At 38.6% G+C, this 12,679-nt stretch overlaps 1 pseudogene; it reads right to left on the bottom strand.

Moving 5' to 3' along the window:
* Positions 1-3,485: 3,485 nt before the first annotated feature.
* On the bottom strand, positions 3,486-8,642 carry LOC121505773 (annotated as a pseudogene).
* Between the last annotated feature and the right edge of the window lie 4,037 nt (positions 8,643-12,679).

Below are 12,679 nucleotides of genomic sequence, written 5' to 3'. Positions count from 1 at the left end.
AACCTCGGTTCTCAATGCTCTTCTTCAGCTTTGAGATGTTAAGAGCACAGGACACACACTCAGATGAATTCTTTGCCACTTTGCCCCAGAAAGTAGGCTTGCAAAAATAAATATGTCCTGGTCTTTTAGTAGCCCATGGAAATGGCAAAAGTAAATTAAAAGTCCTTACTGAGGTGTAAAGTCCATAAAAAACACACCAAGCGATTAAAAACACCAAGCGATTAGGATTAAACCGTAAAAGCAGTGTTGTAGAGACAGCTGCCAGATGCCGGACGGCGTTTCTCAGGCCAATTGACCTTCGTGTTAAATTTGTGTATAACTATAACTTAAGCTAACACAAAGTGTCTTGATAAGATTTTATACTAATGCGCTTATTTTGCAGGTTATGTTGTGTTGAGCACATTGTGAAGGTTTAAAACTCCTGAGAGGCGCTAGATCACTCAGTACAAAGGAATAAAAATGACTCACACATGAAGGTTTATGCTTTGCAGCACACATAAGCTTTTTTAATACATAATGATGTTTGTGAAACAGGAAGACAGGGTAGAGATAGTGCTAACCGTAAGAAGTTTGTGAAACAGGAGAAGAAGTTTCGATGGAGTCAGATAGCATGTTGAAATATGTAGGGGCAGGATGTTCTGTGTCTTACAGATGGTGAAGTCACTCAGGACGGAGTGACTGATTTGCCCAGAGACAAAAGAATGTTGACGTACAAGGAAGTGAACAACCAACAAGAGCAGACAACACCCGAAGATGCACATTTTTCATACTTAGAGAACCAATGTTAGCAGATAAAAGGGTTCAGGGAAAGGTAGACAGGGTTCAGACTTCGTGAACTGACCCAGCATCTGTTTGCTTGTGAGGGACACGTAATTGAACCCAGAGACTCTGTACTGCACCTTCTTGACTCTTGTAATAAATTTTCATCAACTTAGACCTGATCCTGCTCCAGACTCTTCTTCCAGATTAACCAACACGCAGAAAGGACAAAGGTGAATGATTGATTAGGAGGGAATGGATTTATTACTGATTAATGAATAATTAAAGGTCCTTTTGCCTACAGAAGCCCACATTCAACAACATGCAGGTTAAAAAGAACCATTCAAATGCAACTTAGAAACAAGATAAAAACGTCAATTCTTGAGAGCCTCTTGCCTCAGTACACGGCAACTCTTGCACCGGCCTGGTGCTTTTTTCTGCTTTTATCTCTGTCGTTTTAGAGCCCAGACAGCCTGTTGCCTTATTTTGATGTACACTCTACAAGCATTAAAAAGTACCAAAAGGAAAGGTAGAAAAACATCTACTTCTTGTTGGATATGTACAAGACCACAGTGATCAGAAGGCCTCCCAAACACAGCAGACAGATCATCAGCGAACAAAGTGACTTCAAGCGCTGTTGCCCCATATGTTTCTTCTTACCTCTATGTGCGTTTTCAAAAAATAGAAATTAAAATAGAAATTGTGCTGTTGGAATTCTCCACCAACAATTAGCCAAAATACCTAGAATAATTCACTCTTGCACAAACAGACTTAATTTTGTTATCTAAAGTGTAATCCACAAAGGTGCATCTTTCATAACTAAGGCTGCAACTGTGAACTTTAAACCAAGGCTCCACTTCCAGGAAATATACCAAGAGTCTAGAATACTACATCTGTTATCTAATTTCAGACCCGATAACTGCCTGCTGATAAAACACTTGAAGTGACCTGACATTACCTTACAGTGTTAAGGTTACACGGTTGACCGCAACTGGGATGCCTGTTGAAATGCCTGACTGAATTGTGTGTTCTGGCGTAGTGATTAGTTTTTGGGTTGTGCAATTGGGCTGTCCCTCATGTCTGTGGGTTGAGAGTTGAAGGACCTTAAAATTAGAAAAAATAAATAAAGCCCTGTTGGCAGGAAACAGCTAACCTGACACGCCAGATCAACTATCCCTAAAGCTCCCATAGGAACATTTGGGAAGGACTTTTCAGAGAATTTTTAGAAGGTGATTGGATGGACGTTCTATCTGTGACATTCATGGTGAATGAAAAATGAAAGTTGAGGACTCTACTCGTGGCTTCACTCACTTTGGAAGAGAGTGCATTCGTACAACCAAAATATCAAACATGCCAGAAATCCCCTTGACCAGTATAAGGAGCAGCTGGTCCGGCCTAAATTTAATGTTCAGTTCAAAACATTATTATACTCAATATACATGTTAGTGAAAGTCTAGAATATTATTAAGGCAATTAAGTTTCAAGCACTGATTGTCGCTTTAGACAGACGCACTCCTTTAGCCCAGGAGTATTTTCTTACACTGCAGTTGTGTAATTAAGCCACCAGGTTGCAACAAAGTAACAGAAATATAGCAGTCAAACTATTTTGATAGAAAGTCATCAGGTTTATCGATTTCTCACACATGTCATACCCATGAATTTGCACACATTCTATTCCATGATGCATTGTGAAAGTAGTGAACAAACCCCCTGACCCAGAGCTGTAGGTGAGTCCCTAGGGCTGGGCCATTTAGGAATTTGCCCCTCTTAGAAACTCCCCTATACTATTATTAATATTTGGCATATATATTCTTAATTTGGTTGGTTTGACATTAATTAATAATAAAAATAATTTCAGAAATTGTCTAAAGAAGTTGAAGTAATTTCTTGGATATTTTGGGTAATTTCTTTTTGGCATTTCCATGTAAAATTTTGGGGACATCTCCTGTTAGTGACATCAGCCACAACCTCCATAGGACAGGAGTGAAGGTACTGACTCCTTATTAAAATATGTTTTTGGTTAGATGGCTGGATACTTTTGTCCATACAGTGTATAAAGCAACATCTTTTTATTGGCATAACTTTAATATTTAGTGTAGAAGTAGAATGTGAGACTCTTGTAACATACCTCAGAGTCAGACATGATCTTGTGCCTTTGTTGCGTTGAAAACTTCCAGGTTAGCACGCAGGAAACTCAAGAGGGATGATAATGAAAAATGTCCTGGAGCAATGAGTTCATGATGGATACCTGGGTGCTGGGGTAGCAGTGGATGAATAGACACAGAGTTAAACTTTCAGTTTTAGCATATGTAATGTACATATAGGCTGGGGGCTACTAAGGGATTGTCTGTTCTTTTGCCCAGGCTAAACTTTGCAAATGACAGTAAAAGAAAGCATGCAGCCCACAGAGCACACACAAAGGGAAAATGGACCATGGCCTGTACAGGGAATGATGTACCTTCATAAAACATGTAAAAAAAAAAAAAAAAAAAAGAAGCATGTTAGTTGCCAAAAATATAATCTGGTGCCAAGTTTGCCCCGGCCTCCTATCAGAAAACAATAAATTTTGGTCTGAAAACACTCCAGCTTACTGTGAGCGGAAGTATTTAAGGAGTAGTACTAAAAAAACATTTGACCAAAAACGAGAGGCTAAACAGAAACTCACAAGTGTTCATTTGATTTTTTTCAAACTCTCTCATTGACTAAGTGCACAGCTACCAGCCCAGTTAGGGGCATGTGTAGGACAAGAGGACATCAATCATATTTTTAATGATGGGAGGTTGTGGGTGAAGGTTGTGTGGCAGGTGATGTGCCAGGGTCATCTCCCAGGCATCCACCATCCTCACATTGAGTCCATTGAACATAGCTCTGAGCACCTTGTCCCGTTGAACCGAGTACCAGTCACTGTTGGTTAACGTCTCATAAAGCGTAAGCGCTTTCAGGTTTGCAGTCCGGATGACCACCAGTGTACCTGGAGCACAATTCAACAGACGGACCACTGCCTTGCGGATGCTCTGAAGCCGTCTGATGTAGATCTCTACTGGGAAAGTGCCCAAGTGGGACCAGATGCTAACAGCTACAACTGTGTTGGAGCCACCGACTCGCCCATCAAGTTCATTGGCAATGTAACGCAGCTGGCTGGTTGGGACGGCAAAACGGAGAGGAGGACCGTGGCAGCGATACGTCACCAAGATCTTCTTTGCATTGTCCCACATCATGAAAGGTCATTACAAGTCAAATTAAAGAAATCTTATGTGCTCCCTCACCTTTGGAACAGATTTTGCTCATTAGCCTTGAGTTTTTTCTGGAATCCTCAAATGTATGGCTCATCCTGGCATCACAGTTCAGATTTTTTGGCTTGTAGCAGAACCAAGGATCACCGGTATGGAGGTCAGTGAAGTTGCACTGTGGCTCGTAGGTTTGACGTAAACATTACAGATTTTAGTTTCAGAGATGGAGTCTGAGGAGAAGACGCTTTGGAAGTAAATCCTGTCTGGCTGTTCTCTGGTCAGTCTGCGCAGAACTGTGACAGCCTCACTCGGGTGAACAAGCGTTACCTGACAGAACAGAGTTTTCACAAAGTCAAGTTATGCTCAGTCATTAAAAGCACTTGCAGTCCATTTCATTAAGCACATTATCAAGGGTTTTATGGAGACAAACTTAAGATCCATTTACAGCATTTACAATGTTTCCAATCAACCAACACTCTCTCTTTTTTCCCTCCTCAGTCTTTCTGCATCTGCATCCCCTTTTTGTCTTTCTGCATTTGCCTCTCTTCTCATTCTGCATCTACCTCTCCTTCTGCAGTCTTTCTGCATCTCCTCTTATGTCTCTGTGCATCACCCTCTTGCCCCTTTTTTATTTTACTACTTTTTGCAACTTTAAACTCTTTTTGCCCACTTTAACTCACTTTGTGCCAAATTTAGCCCATTGTTGCCACTTTCACCTATTTTTATCATTTTTTACATTGTTTTTGTTTTGTTTTGTTTGCCATTTTCATTTGCCATTTTTTGCCTCTTTCTTTTGCCACTTCTATTTGCTAATTAACCCATTTGTGTCACTGCCCCATTTCTGTAATTGTTTGCCACTTTTTGCAGCTTCTTTTTGCCACTTTATTCCATCTGTGCCACTTTTGCCAATTTATGCCCTTTTCTGCTGTTTTTTGAAACCTTTAGCCATTATTTTGCCACCTTAACACATTTTTGCGACTTTTTGCCTCTTTTAACCTAGTTTTCCAACTGTTGGCCCTTTTTATACTTTTCCCAATTTTGACCCTTTTGTAATTTCTTGTCCCTTTTGTCCACCTTTAACCCATTTTTTGCCCCTTTTTGCTAATTTTCATTACTTTTTTCCACTTTTTTCCATTCTTTACCCATTTTTTGCCACATTTTGTCCATATTTGCCATTTTTGTAAATTTCACCCATTTGCCACTTCTTTTTTTGCCACTTTTTGCCTGTTTTTTATCTCTTTGCCACTTGACTCCATTAGTGTGACTCTCTGCCTATTTTTGATGCTTTTTGCTACTTTGCTACTCTTTGCTATTTCTTTTAGCCAAGTTTCCCACTGTTTGCCCTTTATCATATATTTTTTTGTCATTTTGGACACTTGTATTTGTAATTTTTGCCCCCTTTTTCCACTTTGAACCCATTCTTGCCATTTCTTACATATATTTTTTAATTGCTATTTTCACCCATTTGTGCCACGTCCTTTTGCCATTTCCAGTCTTTTTTGACACTTTTCTCAACTTTTAACCCATTTTTGCTCTTTTTTTGTTTCTTTTCCCCAATTTTTCCACTTTTTTCCATACTTTAACACCCCCCACCCCCACTTGCCACTTGTTTGTCTAGTTTCTTCTACTTTATTTTCTGGCAACCTGACATTTATGCACATTATAGTTTAGTCAAAATTAAGCCAAGTAATGTCAGCCAAATTACTTTTCTAATCGCTTCTCACAGTGTGCCCATCTACATTATCAGATGTCATATCATTATCATTACCAATTAAAAGCTAACTCTGTTTCAAGAAAATGAGTTTACATTTTTATCAGTGGCAATGATCAATAGGGGGCGCTAGGGTGCAGCCACCCCCATGACTCTCCACAAAGAGAGGACAGATCTTAAGTTCAATGAATAATTTTTTAAACATTTGCTTAGAATATCAATAAATTTATATGAATATAGATAAACTCCATAATGCACTGTATAAAGATGATTTATGAAGAGATTTAAAAGTATAATGTGAAATAAATCAGTAGATCACGAATGTTCTAAGTGTTTGCTTTTACTTCCTGTTCATTCATTTCCTCCCTGGGGCGCAGAGCTCCTGCGCCCACAGCCTTCCATTGACTTCTGTTCTAAACCTATGCGTGCCCATTCACTCCTCTTCAATACAAGAGATAGGAGCTCTCTGGGTGCAACATGACTGCACCCTGCAGGGAGTACCACTGACCACTCGCCAGACGCCCACAGGTGACAGCAGAGAGATACACTCTGTTATTAGAGACACACAGATGAGGTCATGCACCGTCAGGGTAAATACTGGCTTTCTGCGAGGTATTGCATCTGTGTTTGTTGTTTAGCTCATCAAGAGATGCTAGGAAGACAGTTAGCAGAATGCAATAAGAAAACTTAGTCGAGTGTTTAAGAATAAGGCATTTTGAGAGGAGGACATTGAAGGAGAAACTTAGAGTTAAAGAGCTTGGACCAGACCGGCCAGATATCAGGATGAAGCAACAAAGCTGTGATTAATATTAAGAAGTAAGTAAGTCAGTCGATCAACAGATCATAGTTTTGTGGGTTTAAGAATTTTTGCTGCATTCAGGTCTGGTATGCCTTTAGTAAATTTTTCTATTTAAAATAAACATTGAATCAGCTCTTTATCAACTCAATACATGACAAAATTATGTTAATTTGTGATAAGTTCAAAATTTAACTGCTGATGACCTTTATTATAGCCATCTTATTTTAATATTTGTTCACCAACCTAACAAATGCAGATGCAAAAAAGGCATATTAATATAACTTCTCTCTCTCTCGGTGTATTAACATCTTTTACCTCACATACATAACATAATCAAATTGGGATTTTCTTTTAGCCCCCCCTGAAGAAAAATGCACCAGCCACCACTGATTTGTATAAAGGCTATGTTGTACTACAGAATACATTTTATTTATTTATATTTTCTTGTCGCTTTGATAAGAGTTTTTCTTATTCAGGTTAAATTAAATATAGTTATTACCACTTAACTTTCCAGTGGACCATGATTTTGTCTCTGCCTGCCAAAAGGAGGTTGAATTAGTGCTGATCTAGTTTTACACTCTTTTCAAAGATTTGTAAAGTAAAAGGCTGGGGAATGACTGCAGTCAAATCAGTGTGGAAAATAAAACTCAAACGACCTTTCTCTTTTAAGCCAAAAGATTGTATTTTAGATACCTTGAAATTATTTGCTTGTTTTTGTGAGGAGGGAGCGTTTTTAAAGACTGGGTTGATCTTGAGAGAATCTTACCTCAACCTGTGCTCTTCCCTCCCAGAGTAAAGGGAACACAGCAGAGTAGGAGCCGTTAAGGTGATCCACCACACGTCCGGCCACACCTGCTTCCAGCTCCTGGTTGTGTAATCGTGTAACTAAGACATCTCCTCCAGACTTCTTGGCATTTCCATGGTAGTCGAGTATTTTTATCAGCACCTCCAGCTGATCTCCTACATGCAGCGCTCCTCCATTCCTCCCTGGGAGAACGGTGAAGGAGCTGTGAGCAGGATCACTCGTCTGATTCAGTATTAGAGGAGAGGGCAGAAGTGGAGTTTCAGGCCAGGCGATGGAGTCTAATAGGAGGCATTCCTCCTCAGCGTCTGCAGGAGACAGCGGTGTGAAGGTGCAGAAGTCCTGAGGCCTGGCAGGAGGAGAGGTTGCTTTCTTGGGGATGATGAAAGTTTTTTCTCTGTAGTTTGGCTGTTGGGAAGTTGAAGAAAATGATTTAAAAGATGTATTAAACAAATTTAGAACAAGAAATTTAACTGGAATGACAAAATGGAAGACTTTTCTAAATTCACATGTATTCATGCATCATTTCACCCAGTGGTTCTCAATGGGGGGAAAGTGTGTCAAACTATTATCCGGTCCTAATGATGAAAGTATTTATTTGTAAGACTTTTTAAACTATTTTTCCCACCCAATTTTACCACACTTATTTGCCACTTTTCATAAGTTTCACACAATTTGCACCTATTTTAGCCACTTGCCACATTTGTTCCTGTTTTCATCACTTTTCCCCACCAATTTTTGCCATTTTAAACCTGTTTCTGCCACTTTTTAAATCCCATTTCCTCCATCTATTTCTGCCCATTTCTTCTGCATATAAGCCAAGTTTTAAAACCCCTTTCCACCACTTTTTCTGCCCCTTTTGCCACTTTTAAGAAAATTCTTGCAACTATCCACCTATTTTTGCCTCTGTTTACCCATTATTGCCACAATTAACCCCTTTACTCCACTTTTTACACCCATTTTTGCTCATGTAATCCACATTTCACAATTTGTTTTGCCAATTTTTGCCAGTTCAATGCATTTTTACCACTTCCTGCCTATTTTTCTGCCCCAGTCAACCCATTTCACCAATTTTTCCCACTCTTGAATGCCATTTTACCACCTTTTCTGACCATTTCCCCACTTTTTAATCCATTTTACCACATTTCAGGCCTCTTTTAAAGCAATTATTGTCATTGTTCACCCCCTTTCCAACTTTTTATGCTAGTTTTTGACACTTCAACCAATTTTTGCCAATCTTACCTGTTTTTTTTTTTTTTTGTTTTGTTTTGTTTTGTTTTTTGCCAAATCTAAACCATTTCTGCTACTTTCCAAATCCTATCTCACCACCTTAGCCAACATTTTTACCACTTTAACCCATTTTTGCCATTCTTCTCCCTTTTTCCACTTTAAACATTTTTGACACCTTCCACTCATTTTTGCCACTTTTTTACCACTTCTTGCCCCTTCCTTTTGCCAATTTAACACATTTTTCCAATCTTTGACCATTTTCTGCCACTTTAACCAATTTTTGCCAATTGTTTCTTCCTGCCAGTCTTTACTCATTATTTTTACAATTATTTTCCCTTTTAGTCACTTTTAACCCATTATTGCCCTTTTATGCCACTTTTTAACCCCTTTTTGACATTCTTCACCCACTATTGCCCTGTTTCGCCACTTTTTTTGTTCTATTTTTACTCATTTTTGCCTTTATTTGTCTGTTTTGCCCATATATTTTTGATTCTTTTCAAACAAAATGAAATATTTCAACACATTTTTTTGTCTTAATCCATCTATTTTTCCTAACTTTGCTAGTCAACTTTTCTGACCTGAACTCTATAAAGAATCTCTCCAGAAATTTCAAAACGAAGATGAGAGACCAAGTACTGAGTGCATAAATTAAAATAATTTTCTCAGGCAGTCAGCATTTCTGTACTATAAATCCACTTTTTTTGGTGTTCAGCAATATCCTAATACTTTGAGATGGTGGATTTTTGATTTTCATGAGTTGAAAACCCTAATCATCAAGATTTAAACAAAAAAGTCGTGTGTATAATGTAGAGTAATGAAAGCGTATTCTAGAGTATATGCAAGTTTAACTTTGACAAAAAAACCTATGAACTTTTTTATGATATTCTATTTTTGTTTTAGATGCTATCTAGATGATATCTTCTGGCTGCAAGAGAGAGGATATGAGAGTGTTTGTTTTTTCTTCTTTAAAAAAATGAACCACCTTTACCAAAGAGTATCCAATCAAACTTCTCACCATAAGAAGGTCTGTAGTTCTCATGATGAGGAAAACTGAAGTCAGAGAGAAAATGATGACACAGCCCTTGAGAAGATTCCTGTTGATTTTGGTTCTTATAAAATGTTGTGGCTTCATGGTCCTCCTCCTACTGGATTAAAACAAAAAAGGGAAACAGACTCCTTGTTAATTCACAATTAAAAACCAGTTTGATGGACTTTTTTTTACATGCTGTTTTGGTCACCAGCGTCATGTCACTCATGTGACTTCTCAGTATTCGTATTATACAGAGACTTACAGTGGAGCCCCATTTTATGCAGAGGGACCTGGATGCAGCTGAGTACCTCCACTTCACACCGGAAGTCAGATGAGCGCCGCCATATCTCGTCTTCTAATACCGGTAGTCACTTGAACTGAACGCCTTCATTTTTTCTTCGTGCATCGCTGCCTGTTTGTCTCTTTGTTCTCTCCTCTCCTCCTTTCATATCTAGTGTTTGGGAAAGGGCAGAGCCTTTGAAAAAAAACTCTGAGGGTGACTGGCAAGCATTCTGTCACATCATTACGGGCCAATCAGAGCAACAGAACACGTGACATAACCGCTACCGAGGTGCACCGCTACCAAGGAGTAAACTTTATAGAGAACTGCATAACACAAACCATGGCGACTGTAGACACGCCAGTACACGGCTTTTGTCGTTTTTGAAAAGAAAACAACTCACTGCTGTTCTTTGTTCTTCTTTTAACGAAAAATCAAGTCAAGTTCTGATAAAACTGGCGCATTAGCAGCATCCCCGCTAATCTCTTCCACCATAATTTTGCCAACCTCTTGTTGCTGCTTGCTAACGTCCCAACTCTGACTACTGCCCCTCGTCAGTGATTGGTCCTGTCACTTTCTAGCCGGGCCCAAACGGTTCAGATGCAGATTCGCCTGTGAGAAACACGGAAACAGGCAAATCCATCTGCTTTGCAAGGTTATTAGTACGGAACAGGGTTAGGGCCATTTTCGAAGGAGAATGTAATTTTGGAAGTCGAGATCAAAATCGAAATGACAAGAATAAAGTTAAAATTTTGACAATTAAGTCGAAATTTTGACAATAAAGTTGAAACAATTTCGAGATTGAAGTCAAAATGACAAGAAAAAGTCGAAACTTGTTTTTACTGATGGCAAAGAGAGAGAACCTCTTTGTTGTTAAATCCAATAATGAGGTTTATTTTCACATATTTATTGATATGAGGCATAAGGCTGTAGAGACAGTCACGATTCTCTGTTATTGTCTTAAATATTCTTACATCAACAGGAGCACAGCAGCACTCGTGTCTCTCTTCCTCTAGAGACGCACAGGTGACTTAATCTCGTTACGTAATGGGAGAGCAAAGGGAGACTGATCGCTCGTTTATTGATCATAGACAAGTTCCGGCTTTGACAAAATGTAAAAAAGGGGCAAAAAAAGGAACACTTTGCCATGTGTTGTCAACTGGAAACTCTAGTTAACAGTACTGATAAAGTTACTTGCAAAACGCCATGTACACGATGAAATCACATTTTTGTATGGAATTTAGAAATAAAAATCCCCATATGTTTTCATTGCTGCTTTCATGCAGCGCCTCCATGCTTCCCTTTAGATTTGTCAGTAGATTTGTTGATATTGATGTTGTCTATCCCACCACAACAATCAGTGATCAATAAACAAGTGATGAATCTCCCTTCGCTCTCCCATTACCAAGGTTGAGTCTGATCACCTGATGATCGAAATTGTGATCAAGATTATTCTCAAAATTTTGACTATTTTCTCGTCATTTCGATTTTAATCTCAAAATTGTGTTTCAACTTTATTCTCGAAATTTTTACTTTATTCTTGTCATTTCGACTTTAATCTCGACTCGCCCAAAATTATATTCTCCATCAAAAATGGCCCTAATCCGCTTCCGTACTCTATCATACGTCTGAGGCCTTCACAGAACAGCTGCATTCATACTGAGATTAGATTACACACAGGTGGACTCTATTTACTATTTACTTAGATTACACACAGGTGACTTCTGAAGGCAACTGGTTGCTCTGGATTTTATTCATGGGTATCAGACTTCAAGGGGCTGAATACTTTTGCACACCACACTATTCAGATTTTTTTTTTTTTTTTTTTTTAAATTTTGAAAGCCATGTATAATTTTCCTTTCAATTCACAGTTATACGCCATGATGTGTTTGTCTATCACACAAAATCCCAATAAAAAACATTCTACATTTGTGGTTGTAATGTGAACAAATGTTGAAAAGTTCAAGGGGTATGAAAACTTTTGCAAGCCACTGTATCTGGGACTGAACCGAATGCATTTGTCAGATCTGAAGGAAAAAGAAACACTAACCATATAGCTCCCATGCCTGCTTCACCTCAGGGAGAATCCTGCTTAAGTTGCACACAGCTATGACCTCCTCCTGAAGACTCAGTCCCTCCAAGCTCTCCTTCATGTGCAGTGTATTTGACTGAAACAAAAACTCAAATACACACTCTCTAATCTGCTGTTACAGTCAGCTGGAGTACGATGACTGATGAATTTTATGGCTTACTATAGTTCCACATATGTAAACTGTCCATGTCATAAAAACACTTTAAACACTTAAACAGTTGCTGCAGTTTTGGCTGTGATCCATGTTTTATCTTCATCCTGTAGCCCTGGTTCCCTTTTTTTCTGCTGTGTCACACAAAAAGTTGTCATACAGTTACAGTGAAAAACAGTGCCTATAAAAGTATTCACCCTCTTGGGTGTTTTATCCTTTAATTGATTTAGATTGATTTAGAGTACTGTAAGTGAAGTACACAGAGAAAGAGCAAATATACAATAAATTCACCAAACATGACACAAGACTAATGCAGCAGACTGATGAAAATAGCATTTATTTCTCTCAGTATACCCAAATCAGTCAATATGTCAGCATGGAGAATCACAACAAAACATGTCCCATGTTCATGCTACTACAGTAGTGAGCATAACACTGTAAGCTCAGTAAATATCAGACAAACATATAATACTGTATCCAGCACAGGTTACATTTACAGTAAAAAGAAAAAAAAGAAAAAAAATCTGAAAAAAAGCAAAAAATATAGAACAGAAAACACTAGAAATGATCTCTTCACCTCGCTGGATCTGGCCAG

Source organism: Cheilinus undulatus, linkage group 23 (genome assembly GCF_018320785.1).
Source record: "Cheilinus undulatus linkage group 23, ASM1832078v1, whole genome shotgun sequence".
Classification (NCBI taxonomy): domain Eukaryota; kingdom Metazoa; phylum Chordata; class Actinopteri; order Labriformes; family Labridae; genus Cheilinus; species Cheilinus undulatus.
The sequence above is the reverse complement of the archived record's forward strand: the minus strand, read 5'-3'. Positions and strand labels throughout refer to the sequence as shown.